The sequence below is a fragment of the Mesoplodon mirus genome, assembly GCF_964341445.2.
Source record: "Mesoplodon mirus genome assembly, chromosome: 18".
NCBI classification, from domain to species: domain Eukaryota; kingdom Metazoa; phylum Chordata; class Mammalia; order Artiodactyla; family Ziphiidae; genus Mesoplodon; species Mesoplodon mirus.
This window is the reverse complement of record NC_138994.1, coordinates 11925860-11942487: the sequence shown is the minus strand read 5'-3', so window position 1 is coordinate 11942487 and position 16628 is coordinate 11925860. Positions and strand designations below refer to the sequence as shown.

The following is a 16628-nucleotide window of genomic DNA, read 5'->3' as shown; positions in this document are numbered from 1 at the left end:
GTGTGAGGTAGCTTTGTGATGACAGAGGTCCTTGTTTTTCTTTGTGGATTGCCTTTTTGTGTTGTGTGTTAAAACTCAAAGCTCATGATCTGCACGACCAAACCCAAGCTCCTATTGATTTTCTTCTGTTTTCTTCTATAATTTTGAATAGTTTTGCATTTTAAGTTTGTCTGTGAATAATTTTGAATGAATTTGGTGTAAGTTGTGAAGTTTGCGTCATTTCATGCCATATGGTGTCCAATGAATTGTTCCTTAACTATTTTTAGAAAAGTTTTAGGACACTCTCCATTTCAGTTTGAATTTCTGCAGTTTAGTGGGTTCAGCAGTTCTGCCAGCAGGGAGCGCTGTCTCCAGTGAACTGTGAGTCAGGTGCAGCCTGCACGTCCCGCCCTGACCACAGACGAGACTGAGCCCGCCTCTCTCACCCACGGCGCACGCGTGTTCCTCCGGTCTTGGCTCTGCGCGCCGCTGACAGGAGTTCGTCTCAGGCGCCGCCAGAGCTTGTGCTGGGATGGCCGGGTCAGCGTCTCTGCTGACAGGAGCTGAGTCTCCTTTAGACTCGCCGGGGCTTGGGCTTCAGGACAAGACGGGGCTGTGTCCATGCTGACAGGAGCTGGGTTTCCTGACGACCCAGGAGACGCCAAGAGGAAAAGGTGAGAAGTGAGGAGAAGCTTCCTTTGTGTGTGTGACTGACTGCTGAGGGAGGGGTGTCCGTCTTCATGCCACCCAGGAAGGGCTTGATGTGGAAAACTGCGTTTTTAGTCAGTTTGGTTTTTGTTTGTTTGTTTTTTTTTTGGTACGCGGGCCTCTCACTGTTGCGGTCTCTCCCGCTGCGGAGCACAGGCTCCAGACGCGCAGGTTCAGCGGCCATGGCTCACGGGCCCAGCCGCTCCGCGGCATGTGGGATCTTCCCGGACCGGGGCACGAACCCGCGTCCCCCGCATCGGCAGGCGGACTCTCAACCACTGCGCCACCAGGGAAGCCCCTTTAGTCAGTTTTGTGTGCAGTGTAACCGGCATGAGTTATGTGGTGTCCATTTTTCCCAGCACTGCTTATTGTGGGGACTGTCGTTCCCCTTGGTGTGTCCTTGGCCCATTTGTCGCAAAGTAACTGACCCCATCTGTGTGGCATTAATTCTGGGTTCTGTTCTGTTCCTCTGGGCCCTGCGCCTGTTTTTGTGCCAGTTCCACACTTTTTTGGCCACTGTAGCTTCACAATATAGTGTGAAGTCAGGGAGCAAGGTGCCTGCAGCCTGTTCTCCTTTCTCAGGGTCGCTTTGGCTATTTGGGGTCCTTTATGGTTCCACACAAATGATAGGATGATTTTTTTTTTTTTTTTTTTTGCCGTACGCGGGCCTCTCCCTTTGCGGAGCACAGGCTCCGGACGCGCAGGCTCAGCGGCCATGGCTCACGAGCCCAGCCGCTCCGCGGCATGTGGGATCTTCCTGGACCGGGGCACGAACCCGTGTCCCCTGCACTGGCAGGCGGACTCTCAACCACTGCGCCACCAGGGAAGCCCTGTTAGGATGATTTGTTTTATTTCTGTGAAAAATACCATTGGAAATTTGGTAGGGATGGCATTCACTGTGTACGTTGCTTTGGGCAGAATGGAAATTTTAACAATAATTCTTCCATTCCCTGAGAAGGGGCTATCTTTCCATTTATTTGTGTCTTTTTCAGTTTCTTCATCGATGTCTTAAAGTTTTCAGTGTGTAGGTCTTTCAAGTCCTTGGTTAAATTTATTCCTAGGTATTTTGTTCTTTTTGATGCAATTGTAATAGGGTTGTTTTCCTTCTCTTTCTGATAGTTCATTACTAGTGTTTAGAAATGCAATTGATTTCTGTGTATTGGTTTTGTAACTTTACTGAATTCATGTATTAGTTCTAATAGTTTTTTTGGTGTGATGATGTAGAAAACTGGAACTTGAAAATCCCACTGTTTCTATCGCATCCAGATCATCCACAACACCAAAGACATAGTGGCTCCTAATCTAATCTTTCCACAGTGCCTGTAGATACCATGTGGACTTTGGGTGAACTGGATCTGGGTAAGCCTTGGCTTCTATATGGAAGTTTGATGTTTTCTCTGCTTTTCTGGCATGGTAATGACAGGGCGTTTTGAAAAGTAACTTACTTCCCAGTTATTTCGAACGTACAAACAACTTTACATACATAAAAACAAGTCATATCTTGATCAAGTATATTCCTAAATATTAATGTTGACATTATTTAAAATGGAATTGTTTTCATAAATTGTTTTTCATCTTATTTATTGCTGGGGTACACATATAAGATAGATTTTCATGAATTGATAATTTGTCCTATAATTTTGCTGAATTAGTTGATAGCTCAAATAATTTTTTGTTGATATAGGAAGTTTTATATACAAGATGTGATCTGTGTTCTGTGAATAGACACAGCTTTAATTTTTCCATTCACACATGGATGCCTTTTATTTCTTACCTAGAGACTCAGGTTAGAACTTCCAGTACACTATTGAGTAACAGCAGTGAAGGCCAGCTTCCTAGCCTTGTTCCTGATTTCAGGAGTAAATCTTTCAGGCTTTAACATTGAGTATGATGTTTTCTGTGGCTTTGTGTACAACTCTTTTTGATACTGAACAAATTTCCTTTTATTACTACTTTTTAAAAAAAATTTTATTGGAGTATAGTTGATTTTCAATGTTGTGTTACTTTCTGCTGTACAGCAAAGTGAATCAGTTATACATATACATATATTCACTCTTTTTTAGATTCTTTTCACATGTAGGTCATTACTGAGTAGAGTTCCCTGTGCTCTACAGTAGGTCCTTATTAGTTATGTAGTTTATATATAGTCGTGTGTATATGTCAATCCCAGTCTCCCAATTTATCCTTCCCCCTCTTTCCCCCCCTGGTAACCATAAGATTGTTTTCTATATACCAATACATCTGTGACTCTATTTCTGTTTTGTAAATAAGTTCATTTGTACCATTTTTTTGGATTCCACATATAAGCGATATCATACACTGTTTGCCCTTCTCTGACTTACTTCACTCAGTATGACAATCTCTTGGTCCATCCATGTGGCTGCAAATGGCATTATTTCATTCTCTTTTACAGGTGGGTAATATTCCATTGTTTATATGTACATATCTTCTTTATCTATTCCTCTGTCAATGGACATTTAGGTTATTCCTACTTTTGAGTGTTTGTATCATGAAATAGCACTGAATTTTGATTATAGCTTTTTCTGCAATAATTGATATGATCATGTGTTTTTACTTCACACCTTTATTGTGGTTTAAATACATTGCTTAGCTTTAATATGTTGAACAAGCTGAAATTTCTGGTGTAGAGACGCTTATGGCATCATCCGTTTAATATTCTTTTGCTTTCATGTTGCTCTTATTTTGTGGAGGATTCTTACATTCCTATTTATAAGTTATACTGATGTAGTTTTCTTTTTTATGATGTGTTTGTATGATTTGATTAGATTTGGCTTGGTGTTAGTGGTTTGGAGGGTTAGTGTTAGGGCTGAGACTTGCGGGGGCTGGGGCTGGGTTATGGTTTATGGTTATGACATATGTACGGTTAATGAATACATTTTACAGTTTATGGATTTGGTCACGGTTGTAGTTTTCTTTATTGGTTAAGGTTTATGGTTTTGGTCTCATTGTGTTAGGGTATGGGTTAGGATTGGGATACAGGTAGGATATGGGTATGAGTATGGGTTAGGTTTAGGGTATGGGCTAGGGTTAAGGTTAGGTCAGGGTTTAGGGTCAGGGTCCGAGTTTAGGATTAGGATCAGTGTCAGGGTGAGTGAGGATCAAGGTTGAGCTAGGCCATTGTTTTTCTGCTCCTCCAGCCCTGGGCCCTGATAGATGAATGTAATGTCTGCTCTGGTCACTCAGCTGATTCAAATTGAACTCAACCTCAGTCAAGGGTACTTAGGGTCTCAGAGGTCATGCAGGGTTTTCCTCTACCCTCCCACCTGGGAAGGGATGCTGGCCCCACTCTGTCTGAGCAGCCACAGTCCAGCGCAGCTCTGACATGCAAGGTACTCTGTAGACATGTGTGGATTTATACAGGACTGGGTGCATCAAGCTGCCGGCCCATCGGTGCTACCTTGTTGAGGGCCGGTGGGGCCCTCCTGGGACTGGATGGATCCTCTGTTCCATCTGCATGGGTGTAAAAACAGTCAAGTCTCAGAACAGCCTTGGCCTCTGAGCATCCAGGCAGGCATCCGTGGTCCTCCAGCTCAGGTCAGCCTTTGCCCCTCAAGCCCCTGTGGCCAATTACCGAGCCGATTGTGCTGCTGGGTAATTGAACAGCTACCTGGGTATCCTAGACAGTTCCTTGGGATGTTTCAGTTCCCAATATCCACGTGGTTGAAACAAATGCCTCCTCCCTCATTGCCTCTTAGCCTGCCAAGAGAGGTAATAACCCTCCAAACATTGAGTGTGGCCCTGGTCATGACAACCATACACAGACTGTGGCCCTGCAATCCTTCAACCTTCTGGTTGTAACAAAGATTGACATTCATATCCATTGAGAATCAAAGGTATTGAAGCACCACCTAGAGGGGCGGGATAGGGAGGGTTGGAAGGAGACGCAAGAGGGAGGAGATATGGGGATATATGTATATGTATAGCTGATTCACTTTGTTATACAGCAGAAACTAACACACCATTGTAAAGCAATTATACTCCAATAAAGGTGTTAAAAAAAAAAAGGTATTGAAGCATCTGGGACTCCTAACAGACAGTTTCACATTGAGGCCATATTGTTGGGGAGATATGTGCATCCCTGTCCCATACCCTGTGGTCTCTGGAAAGCCACCAACTGTGTTATCATGGTATAAAATAATCCTTGAGACTCCCACTGTTTCACTGAGTAATAATTTCTCTACTTTTTGTATAGAGAAGAGACTGGAAAATGAGCAAATTTGTTCTTCATGGGTGGGTGATTAATGGGAACATGGGGCATGATGCCTGGGCTCCCACCTCCCAGGGACAGGAATGAGATCTCTTGCCTTCCGAGGACACACAGGCTATTCTTGACCAATCTCTGAGATGTGTGGACCCGATGCCCAAGGCAGGAGCCCTGAGTTTCCCACCAACAACAAAGTTGCTTTTCAGCAAGTGGAAGAGCTTCTTGCCATCCTGGGAGGACAGCAAGAGCACTGGAAGGGTGGCCACAGCCCCTGACCCTAAGTGAACCGTTTCCCTCCTGGGCTTCAGATTCTGTGCTGTGCAGTGGGCTGTCAGTGATGTGGAATCTGCTGCTTCCCCCAACCCAGCATCTATTCTCAGCATCTCAGCTTTTGGGAATTACATCCTACCTGCTTCCAGTCCACACTTTTGCAGAGGGTTGATCCCATGTTCCACTCACCTCAAAAATGGGCATATGATCCATGTCTAGCCAGTCCCATGTTCCATCCTCTTGTTCAAGGATGAGAATGTGACCCAAGCTGAGCAAAGGTCTTTAAAGCTGTGACTTTTCTTTTTTTTTTTTTTACATCTTTATTGGAGTATAATTGCTTTACAATGGTGTGTTAGTTTCTGCTTTATAATAAAGTGAATCAGTTATACATATACATATGTTCCCATTATCTCTTCCCTCTTGCGTCTCCCTCCCTCCCACCCCTCCAGGCGGTCACAAAGCACCGAGCTGATCTCCCTGTGCTATGCAGCTGCTTCCCACTAGCTATCTACCTTACGTTTTAAAGCTGTGACTTTTCATGGAACCTAAAGAAGGAGAGACCCTTCCCAGTAGAATGGACATGAGTGGATGTCAGCCTGGAGTTGCTGGAGGCCCCTGATACAGAAAGAGAGACTGTACCTGTGGATGGGGCCACCACAAAGTCACTTAGTAGGACAAAGGGACCAGGTCACACTATGAGAGTGTGAGCCCGTGTTCCACCAGGCCCAAAACCACTGTTATAACTGCTTCTTGCAAGTAGAAATAAATATTTCTATTATTAAGAAATTTATTAATTTATTTTTACATCAGTAATTGTGTCCAGTCCCTTGGAATCAAAAAAGTCCTAGCTTACACATCAGAATCAGTAATCCCCGAGACTCCCTCTCGCAGGGTGTTCTCATTCAGGGCGTCATGGTGGGTGGAGGTGAAGACACTGGGTGGGGTCAGATCGTAGGGGAGCTGCTGGACATCTCTGTTCCTGTTCCTTCCCTGTCCAGGAGAGGGAAACCCCAGCATAATGAGGAGAACTAGCAGGGGAAAGAGGTCCCTAGGTGGCTAATTGGTATGTTTGTATTTTCCTAATTTTAGAATCATTTTGTTAATGTGTTTTTATTACAAAATCACCCATTTCCTCTACATTTCCAGTTTGATACAATAGGTTTTTAATTTGATTTTTAATTTTCCCTCCCTTTTAGCTTCCTACAGACCTGTCACAGTTAATGAACACATATTAATACCTTTTTATTAACTGAAGTCCATATTTTATTCTGTTTCCCTTTGTTCTACCTTTTTCCGTTCCAGATCCCATCCAGGGCACCACATAACATATAGTCATCATGTCTGTTCAGGCTCTTCTGGGTTTTGACAGTTTCTCAGACTATCCTTGTTTCTATGACCTCGACAGGGTTGAGGGGGACTAGTCAGGTATTTTGCAGACTGTTCCGCATTGGGATTTACTTGGTGTTTTTCTCATGATTAGACTGGGTTTATGGGTTTTGAGGAAGTTAGGTCAGAGAGGTCAAGTGCATTCTCATCATTTTATGTCAAGGGAGCAGGATCTCAAGGCAACTTATCACCGTTCATGTTAACTTTGGTCATATGGCTGAGGTCGTGTTTGTCAGTTTTCCCTGTGAAGTTATTTTTCCCGTGTCCATACTGTATGTCTCATTTAGGAAGCACCCACACTTCAGAAGAGGGTTGGGTTACCTCCTTGATGGATGGCTGTGTGTCTTTATCAGTTATTTGGAATTCTTCTGCATAGGACATTTCTATTCAACCCAATTCATAAAAATGTTTGTAATCACTTATTTTACTAGTGTGGGCACCTGAATAGTTATTTTATACTTGTGGTTATAATTCAGCACTACAGTATTTGGGTGCTTAATTCATTCTTGCTTTGGATATTGAGAGCTTTTTCATTGTCTTGTGGAATTATGTCAAATGAAAACATCTTGTGGGGTTTTTTTTTCTTGGTACTTCTTTACTTTCTGATAATTCAAGATTATCCTGGCTCATATATTTACTCTCTCAGTCCTAGTAGCAGCCATTTCTTCAAAGAGCCCTGATTCCTTTTATTAGAGGATGGTATTAAAAAACTTACCTTTGGGGACTTCCCTGGTGGTCCAGTGGGTAAGACTCTGCACTCCCAATGCAGGGGGCCCGGGTTCGATCCCTGGTCAGGGAACTAGATCCCACATGCATGCCACAACTAAGAAGTCCTCAACCCCACGTGCCGCGACTAAGACCCGGCACAGCCAAAATAAATAAGAAAATATTTAACAACAACAAAAAAAGATCTCCCATTAAAAAAAAACAACAACTTACATTTGGAAGCCAAATGTACCCAGCTGACAATGCACTGAAATATGTATTCCAACTTAAGCGTATACACCTAATTATAAACATTTTTTTAAATTTTATTTTTGGCTGCGTTGGGTCTTCATTGCTGCACACGGGCTTTCTCTAGTTGAGGCGAGCGGGGGCTACTCTTCATTGCGGTGCACAGGCTTCTCATTGTGGTGGCTTCTCTTGTTGCAGAGCACGAGCTCTAGAGCACGCGGGCTTCAGTAGTTGCGACATGCGGGCTCAGTAGTTGTGGCTCACGGGCTCTAGAGCGCAGACTCAGTAGTTGTGGCGCATGGGCTTAGCTGCTCCACAGCATGTGGGATCTTCCTGGACCAGGGCTCGAACCTGTGTCCCCTGCATTGGCAGGCAGATTCTTAACCACTGCGCCATCAGGGAAGTCCTATAAGCATTTCTATGTGGAACTGTTTGTATCCATGTTAAGCTAAAGATGAGTTTACATAAATGCCACCAACCTGATCCATTATTACATGGATATTGTAACCTTCTCCCTTTGCTTATCTGTAACTTCCTACTCCAATGGTGAGAAACCTGGCTTCCACCATCTGTCATTTTTTGAATTCATTGCTTGCTCCATTCCAGATTACAAATACAGTGGTTTCAGCATTCTTAGCTCCTACCCCCAGGGAAAGAACTTTATAAAATAGAGTCCAGGGACTTCCCTGGACTAATTTTCCCTTTCTTTTTTCTTCATTGAGATCCCCCATGTAATAATGAAAATGAAAGGCAGATGAACTGGAGAAAAACATTCAGAAGTTTAATAACGTGTGTACCTCCTATATGCAAGAGAGATATTCAGGAAAACTGAGTAACGCCCTGAAATGGCCCAAGCCATCACCTTAAATACCATCTTCATCTAAAGACAAAAAAAGGAAGGAAGGGTATGGTTGTTGTGCAGATTTAAGTCTTACCTTCTCCATTGATAAGAGTTTCTTGAGATTTATTCATCCTTCCATTCTTGGTATGGAGAGAGAGAGACCTTTCAAATGGAGACTTCCCTTATAAATGTCAACTTCCTTCACAAAAGGGCAATCTTGACTTGATTTTCACAGATTCTTATGTGTTTTCTTTTTTTAAAAAAAAGAAATCAGCTCAAAGTAATCCTTATGCCAACAGGCATATTTTGGGGTGGCATATTCTGCTCCCCTTGAAATGAATGTACCCCAATTTGCTTATGCATTCTTCTACTGAAGGACATCCTGGTTTCTTTAAGTTTATAGCCATTATGAATAGAGTTGCTGTGCTTAATTACATCCTTGTTTGCACTTGGACATAGTTCTTAAAAGCAGTTGTCTAAATACTGGACGCACGATGTTGGATCCTCAGGTGAGCCTTATTTAGCTTTGGAAAAAACTTCTAAAATGTCTTTTAAAGTAGCTATATATGCATTTCACCAGCAGTGAAGGAGAGCTCTTGTTTTTCCTCACCCTCCATCAATCAGTAATGGTTTTTTTTTGAGTTTATTAGTTCTAATAGGTGTGCAGTGCTATCTCATTGTTGTTTTAATTTGCAATTCCCTGATGGTATATGATGTTATTTACTATCTGTATATCTTCTTTGGCCAGGTGTCTGTTCCGGTCTTTACCCATTTTTAATGGGGTTTGTTCTAGAGTTCTTGGTGTAATTTGAATACATATCTTTTATCAGTTACGTATTTTGAAAATATTTTTCTTTCAGTGTGTAGCTTGTCTTTTGGTTTTCTGAATAAGATATTTCATAGAGTTTAAAGTTTAAAATTCTTTAAATCCATGTTCAAAATTTTATTTCTTAGGCTTTTGAGACTTTGTGTTAAAATTCATCACCAGGGCCTCCCTGGTGGCGCAGTGGTTGAGAGTCTGCCTGCCAATGCAGGGGATACGGGTTCGTGCCCCGGTCTGGGAGGATCCCATATGCCGCGGAGCGGCTGGGCCCGTGAGCCATGGCCGCTGGGCCTGCGCGTCCGGAGCCTGTGCTCCGCAACGGGGGAGGCCACAACAGTGAGAGGCCCGCATACCGCAAAAAAAAAAAAATTCATCACCAAACCCAAGGTTATGTAGATTTCCTTCTATGTTTTCACCTATAATTTTTATAGTTTTACATTTTAAATTTGTCTATGGACAATTTTGAGTGAATTTTGGTGTAAGTTGTAAAGTTTGTGTCTACAGTCTTTTGATTGCATATGGTTTCCGATTTATTATTCTATAACTATTTTTGGAGAAGTCATGGGATATTTGGCTCCATCTCGGTTTGAATTTCCAAATTTAGTGGTTCTGCAGGCTCGCCAGTTGTGAGCATGGGCTCCAGGGAACTGAGAGGTTGAGGTCTGCACTTCCCAGCTGGCCAGCAGGCGGCACCAAGTCCACCTCTCTGATACTTGAGGTGCATGTGTGTTCCACTGGTGGACTTGGCTCATGAAGGAACTTGGCTACTTGTGCCACTGATAGAAGCTCGGTCTCTTCAGGATCCACCATGGTTTCAGCTTTGGAACAACACTTGTCTGAGTCCATGCAGACAAACCCAGTGTCTTCAGGAACCAGCAGGAGGTGCCACCTTGGGAGTAAAAGGTGAGGAAAAATGGGAGAAGCTTGCTGTGTGTGCCTTACAGCTAAGGGTGGGGGCGGGGTGTGTGTGTCCATTTTCAGAGGACCCAGCAGAGGAAGGACTTGATGTGGAAAATTGTGGATTTTAGTTAGTTTTGTATATGGTGTTGATGGTGTCCAGTTTTCTTGGCAACATTTATTGAGGGGACTGTCTTTTCCCCATTTTGTGTTCTTAACTCCTTTGTCGTGAATTTACAGACAACATACAAATGGGTTTCTTTCTGTGCTCTCTATTCTGTTCCTCTGGCCCATGTGATTGTTTTTGTGCCAATACCATACTGTTTTGGTTACTGTAGCTTCATTATGTAGTGTGAAGTCAGGGAGGGAGATGATTCCAGCAGTGCTTATCTTTCTCAGGATGGCTTAGGCTATTCAGAGTTCTTTGTTGTTCCATACAAGTGGTAGCATTGTTTGTTCTGTTTCCATGAAAGATACCATTTGAATATTGGAGGGATTGCATTGAACATGTACACTGCTTCTGTTGCTGAATTAAGTTGTATGGACCCCTCCTTGGAGGTCCATATGACTTGATTCTGTAACAAATTTTAGTGAGCCAGCCAGAGGGTGGCCTTGGATCTGCCATTCTATCCAGTAATTCAGCCAGGACTTGCTTGCTGACCTAGGATTGACAAAGCTGGCTAAATAACTGGGTAGTTTGCCCCAATCCTTGACCTCTGGGCCAGTGAGGGCTACTGAATCCAGTCTGAGATCAAAAAGCAGCCAAGGGTTAGGTAGAGTGCTCCCTAGGTAAAGACCGGTTCCCCACCCTTGCGTATCTATAGCAAGGATGCTTGCTACACATTGGGGTAGTATCCAGGGGACGGCTAGCACAGGGGGCCCTGACCCTACTTCAGCCAGTAAAGCCAAGGTTGGTTGTAGGGGTTGGCTGGTTGAAGGAAAGGATCCTGGCCTGGCTAGAAGCAGACCCCTGTCTAGAGGACTGGACTGGGAAACTGGTTATCTAAATATAGCCGATCCTCTAGTAGTGGGTGAGATTGGATAATAGGCTGTCTAGTTGGACTGGTTCCCAGCAAGGGGACTGGACTGGACAAGAAGCCCTCTGGAGGCCACCACATGGTAAGAACATCGCTTTGTTTTCTGTGTGTATCGTAAGTCCTAGTCTCTGTTCTTTATACAATTGAAGCTTCAGTCTCTGTTCTGTGTGGTCTTATCTGTCCTAATGTCTTGGAAATCCTTAATGCAACTATGGGCACGGATCGAGCACATAAAAGCCACTAGGGCACTCACCACTGGAACACTCCTGTGAAAGGATAAGTCAGTCACAGACCAGGGTAGATGAGCACTAGGCACCCTGCTGACTGGAAACAAATGTCCGTGTAAGTAGGCACACTGTAAAACGCTCAAGCCACCCAGTCCCTGCTGTGTTCCCTATATCCTTTAGGATATAGTCAAAAATCCAAGAGCACGTCTTTTGTGTTGGTCTGTCTTACCCCAATTTGCCATCCCAGGGCAGGGTACCCGTCTCTGTCGGGTAGATCTCTCCCCACTACTGTCCATCACAGATCTCTTGGAATCCCTCCTCAGACGTGAACCCTTTAAAAATCTTATTTTTGTCAGGTTTCAGGAAAATCGCTTTGCCTAGCTGGGGAAAGAAGAAGACCCCCAAATCGTCCGAAGTCCTTGGGTCCTTGTAGCTGGTTGTATAGAGAACTGGACACATGCCAAATGGGCATTTGGCCTCCCTGCTCAATCACCTGTAACCAAGCAGGGACAAGCCCTCTTTGAACAGTCTCCTTGAATGCTGGAGAGGCTCTCTGGGTAATTTATTTGGCTAGAGAACCCTTATTTCACACTCCACCTTCACCCTATCTCCAGGGACTGCTTGCTGAAAGCACCCACCTACATCAGGTATCTCCTACAGCCCCACAGTGGGTCTGGGAATGTCTAATTGCTGACTTAAGAGGGGATCTGGGACTTCCCTGGTGGCGCAGTGGTTAAGAATCTGCCTGCCAGTGCAGGGGACACGGGTTCGAGCCCTGGTCTAGGAAGATCCCATATTCCGCGGAGCAACTAAGCCCGTGCGCCAGAACTACTGAGCCTGCGCTCTAGAGCCCATGAGCCACAACTACTGAAGCCCGTGCACCTAGAGCCCGTGCTCCACAACAAGAGAAGCCACCACAATGAGAAGCTCGTGCACCGTAACGAAGCCCCCACTCGCCACAACTAGAGAAAGCCCGCGGGCAGCAACAAAGACTGAACACAGCCAAAAAAAAAAAAAAAGAGAGAGAGAGGGAGGGGGGACCTTATAATTAAGGCCCTCTTAGATAGCATCTCCCCTCCCATCCCTGACAAAGATTGGTTCACGTTTCAGTTACAGCACCTAGATCACCTGGTGTGGGCTAGATCTTGTGGGATCTGCATCGCCACCAACCCTAGAAGGAGGCCACTGGGAAGTTGGAAACAGACTAGAAATAAGGACTCCTCAGTAGGGGTAACCAAGCCTCTATCCCAGCGAAATCGCCACTAGGGTGCATCTTCCATCACTAGAAATTACTGCCCACTAACAAACAGCTTCTTTTCTTTTGCAACATCACATGGCCCTAGTATAAACTGGTGGATGGAGAAAGTTGGCCAACTAATGGCTTTCTAAATTATAATACCATTTTTCAATTGGACCTCTGTTGCCAGCATTTGAAAAATATGGGACGAGATCCCCTGTGTCCAATTTTTCATGGTGCTTTGCAAAAACAAGGGCCTCCGTGAGAAATGCAAGGTTATCTCTAATCCCTCTCTCTCTCCTGGTACTGGAATCTCAGCCTGAAGATTCTCTTTTTTTTTTTTTTTGTGGTCCGCGGGCCTCTCACTGTTGTGGCCTCTCCTGTTGCGGAGCACAGGCTCCGGACGCACAGGCTCAGTGGCCACGGCTCACGGGCCCAGCCGCTCCGCGGCATGTGGGATCTTCCCGGACCGGGGCACGAACCCACATGCCCTGCATCGGCAGGCGGACTCTCAACCACTGCACCACCAGGGAAGCCCCTGAAGATTCTCTTGACTTCCTCTCTCTGCCAAGCGTAGCTTCTCCCCCTTCTGACAGTTCACCCGAGACTCCTGAGTCATCTACCCCTACCTGACCTGGTTCCCTGACACCTTCTACTCCCTCAAATTCACAGCCACCCTACCTGGTGCCCTTGCCACCTCCCCGACTCTCCCACCTCCATCTCTCGGCATGCCTCCCTTGGGGACTAGTCCAGTTCACACCCGTAGCGGCATTCAGTACCAGCCCTCTGGAAGCAATAGGCTATTCCCCCTTTCGGAGGTCCTTAATGGAGAGGGCAGACTGACCACTGTGCATGTACCCTTATCTTCCTCAGATCTATGTAACTGGAAGGATCGATCCAAGGGTTTGAAAGAAGATACCAAGGGGGTCCTTGCTTTAGTCTGGGGAATATTCCACACTCCTTTCCCCACTTGGGTGGATGTCCAAACCCTCCTGAACATCATATTCTCTGTGGAAGAAGAGACACTGATTATAACTAATGCAACTGAGGAAGCTGATAAGACCAAGCAAAATAATGCAGGACAAGCTCTATACCAGCCTTGAATCCAGGCCATTCCCTATATGGACCCTGGGTGGGACCATTAAGAGGAAAATAGTCAGCAGCACCTCACACATTTCAGGGATTTGATTTTTAAGGGCATTCAGCTGGCTGGGAAGAAACCCATAAATGGGAGTAGGGTTCAGGGAGTCATCCAGAGACTGAAGGAAAACCCCGTGGCTTTCCTGGAATGCCTAAGGGAGTGCCTTTGTGGGTACACGAAGGTGAACCTGGAGTCAGTGGAAGGGTAGGCCATTCTTAAGTCCCATTTCACTTCCCAGAGCGCCCCAAACATTAGAAAATTACAGAAGTTAGAGATAGGGCGGGCGCACTACGCCTTCTTCCTGGGGTGGAGTCAGCATTTCGGGTGTTCAACAACCAGGATCTGGAGGCAAATGCCAAGGAAGATAGACCAGTGGAACCAACTGCCAGTATTCTGGCTTCAGCAGTTCAGGGTCAGTCAACCTCCCAGTGATGATGGGGCCTCCCCCAAAGGGACCCTGTGACATCAATGAGTCACCCCAGGTTTTGAAGACCACACCCACAGTGGAGAGAAGAGCTCAAAGCCAGTCCGTGTGCATACTGCAGGGAGGAGGGCCATGGGGAGGGGGATGCCCCACACATCTCAGAAGGAAGCTAAAGGGACCACCGTGTCCAGGCGCACCCTTGCTGGTCGCACACATGAAAGAAGAAGAGGACTGAAGGGGCCCAGGGGCTCCTTGGAGAAGCCTTGGCTGACCCTGACTGTGGGGGTAAAACACACTTTCTAGTTCACTTTCTAGTCAACACAGGGGCCATCTACTCAGTCTTGAACACCCGACAAGGCAGAATGACCAAGGATAAATGTAAGATAATGGGAGTGGAAGGGAAGCCACAGGAACATAATTTTATAGAGCCCCTTGAGTGCGATCTGAAAGGGAGAATGGTATCTCACTCTTCTATGTACCAGAATGCCCAATTCCCCTAATAGGAAAAGACTTACTATACAAATTGGGAGCTACAATTTATCTCTGAGACAAAAACCTTACCACTGAAAAGCCCAGAATACCCAAGGTGGATGATTAACAGTCATGGGCAGCTGTTCCCCTCAACAGTCACTGCACTGCAGGCCATCCTGGAAGCTCACCAGAGGACACATTATGGGCAGAAGGCCCTATATCAATGGTTCATCAGGGACTTCCCTGGTGGTTCACTGGCTAAGACTGTGCTCCCAGTGCAGGGGGCCTGGGTTCGATCCCCGTCAGGGAACTAGATCCCACATGCTGCAACTAAGAGTTTGCATGCCGCAACTAAAGATCTTGCACGTTGCAACGAAGATCCCACGTGCCGCAACTAAGACCCAGCACAGCCAAATAAATTTTTTTTTTAATGGCTCATCAAATCCATGACTGCCCCCAATTTCTGTAGTCTCCTTAAACAGGTGGTTGAAGCTTGCCCTATCTGCCTCCAGAATAAGCCCAACACAAACCCCCCAACCAGGGTCAAGGGAGTGACCCCCACCCAGCATAGAGGCACATATCCAGGTCAAGACTGGCAACCTGATTTTAAAGTAATGCCCTGGACACAAGGAAATTTTAGATACTTGCTGGTTTTGACTGACACCTTCTCCGGCTGGATGGAAGCATTCCCCACTTGAACCGAGATTGCCTGGGAGGTCTCTAAGGCCCTGTTCAAGGAAATAATCCCTCAGTTTGGGCTCCCTAAGTCCATCCAGAATGACAGTGGGCCTGCCTTTGTTTCCCAAATTACTAAGGGAGTCGCTAGAGCTCTAGGAATTAAATGTGGTTTACACTCCACTTGGAGATGACAATCCTCAAGAAAAGCAGAATAGGGCTTCCCTGGTGGCGCAGTGGCTGAGAGTCTGCCTGCTAATGCAGGGGACGCGGGTTCGAGCCCTGGTCTGGGAGGGTCCCACATGCTGCAGAGCGGCTGGGCCTGTGGGCCACAGCTACTGAGCCTGCGCGTCTGGAGCCTGTGCTCTGCAATGGGAGAGGCCGCGATAGTGAGAGGCCCGCGCACCGCGATGAAGAGTGGCCCCCGCTTCCCGCAACTTGGGAAGGCCCTCGCGCAGAGACAAAGACCCAACACAGCAAAAATAAATAAATTAATAAACTCCTACCCCCAACATCTTAAAAAAAAAAAGAAAAGCAGAATAAATCAAACCCTCAAAAGAAACTTAGCCAAACCATGTCAAAACAGTCATCAACCCTGGATCTCCCTTCTCCCCATAGCACTTTTGAGACTGTGAATAGCCCCTAAAGGAAAGCTCAGGTTAAGTCCATATGAGCCCATGTACAGGAGGCCCATTCCTGAAGGACCCGGCTCCAAGACCAATCTTAAGGATATGGACTGGCAGAAATATACCTTACAGACAGTACGTACTGACATATCTGGGGCCCAATTCAGCCTGCACCCAACTTGCAAGTGGTTCCAGCAAACACACAGGTGTGCTCACAGGCACGCACAGCACACTAACATCTGCACGTGCACAGCACAGATACACACACACACGCATATGAACACATGCATATGCATGCATAGCACATGCACACACTAACGTGTACATGTGCAAATGCACACGCACCCACACATGCACACGCACAGCACACACACGCGGGATAAAGTGAATACTGTAAAGCGTTAATTCCTGAACACAAGTGGAGCTCATATGTATTCTTCCCTTTTTCTTAGCTTTGATGTGTTTCAAAATAAAACGTTTAAGAAAAAAGTTAATGGTAAATGATTTTTGATTCATAGGACTTTCTGAAGTTATTCCACAAATATTATAAGACGTGAGAAGTTAATGTAGGTATTACATGTGTCCTTTGAGGGATGAATGGAGAAGCAAAACACGGTCCATCCATTCCATGGAATGTTATTCAGCCTAAAAAGCTTGAAGGCAGTTCTGACAGGCTGCAGCATGGATGAACCTGGACAGCATTATTC

At 45.6% G+C, this 16628-nt stretch overlaps 1 long non-coding RNA gene across 1 annotated transcript; it reads left to right on the top strand.

Moving 5' to 3' along the window:
- Nucleotides 1-371: 371 nt before the first annotated feature.
- On the top strand, nt 372-15829 carry LOC309792839. Its single transcript, XR_014291810.1, has 3 exons — nt 372-653; nt 9791-10089; nt 11704-15829. It is a non-coding gene; the product is annotated as an uncharacterized lncRNA (long non-coding RNA).
- The last annotated feature ends 799 nt before the right edge of the window (nt 15830-16628 follow it).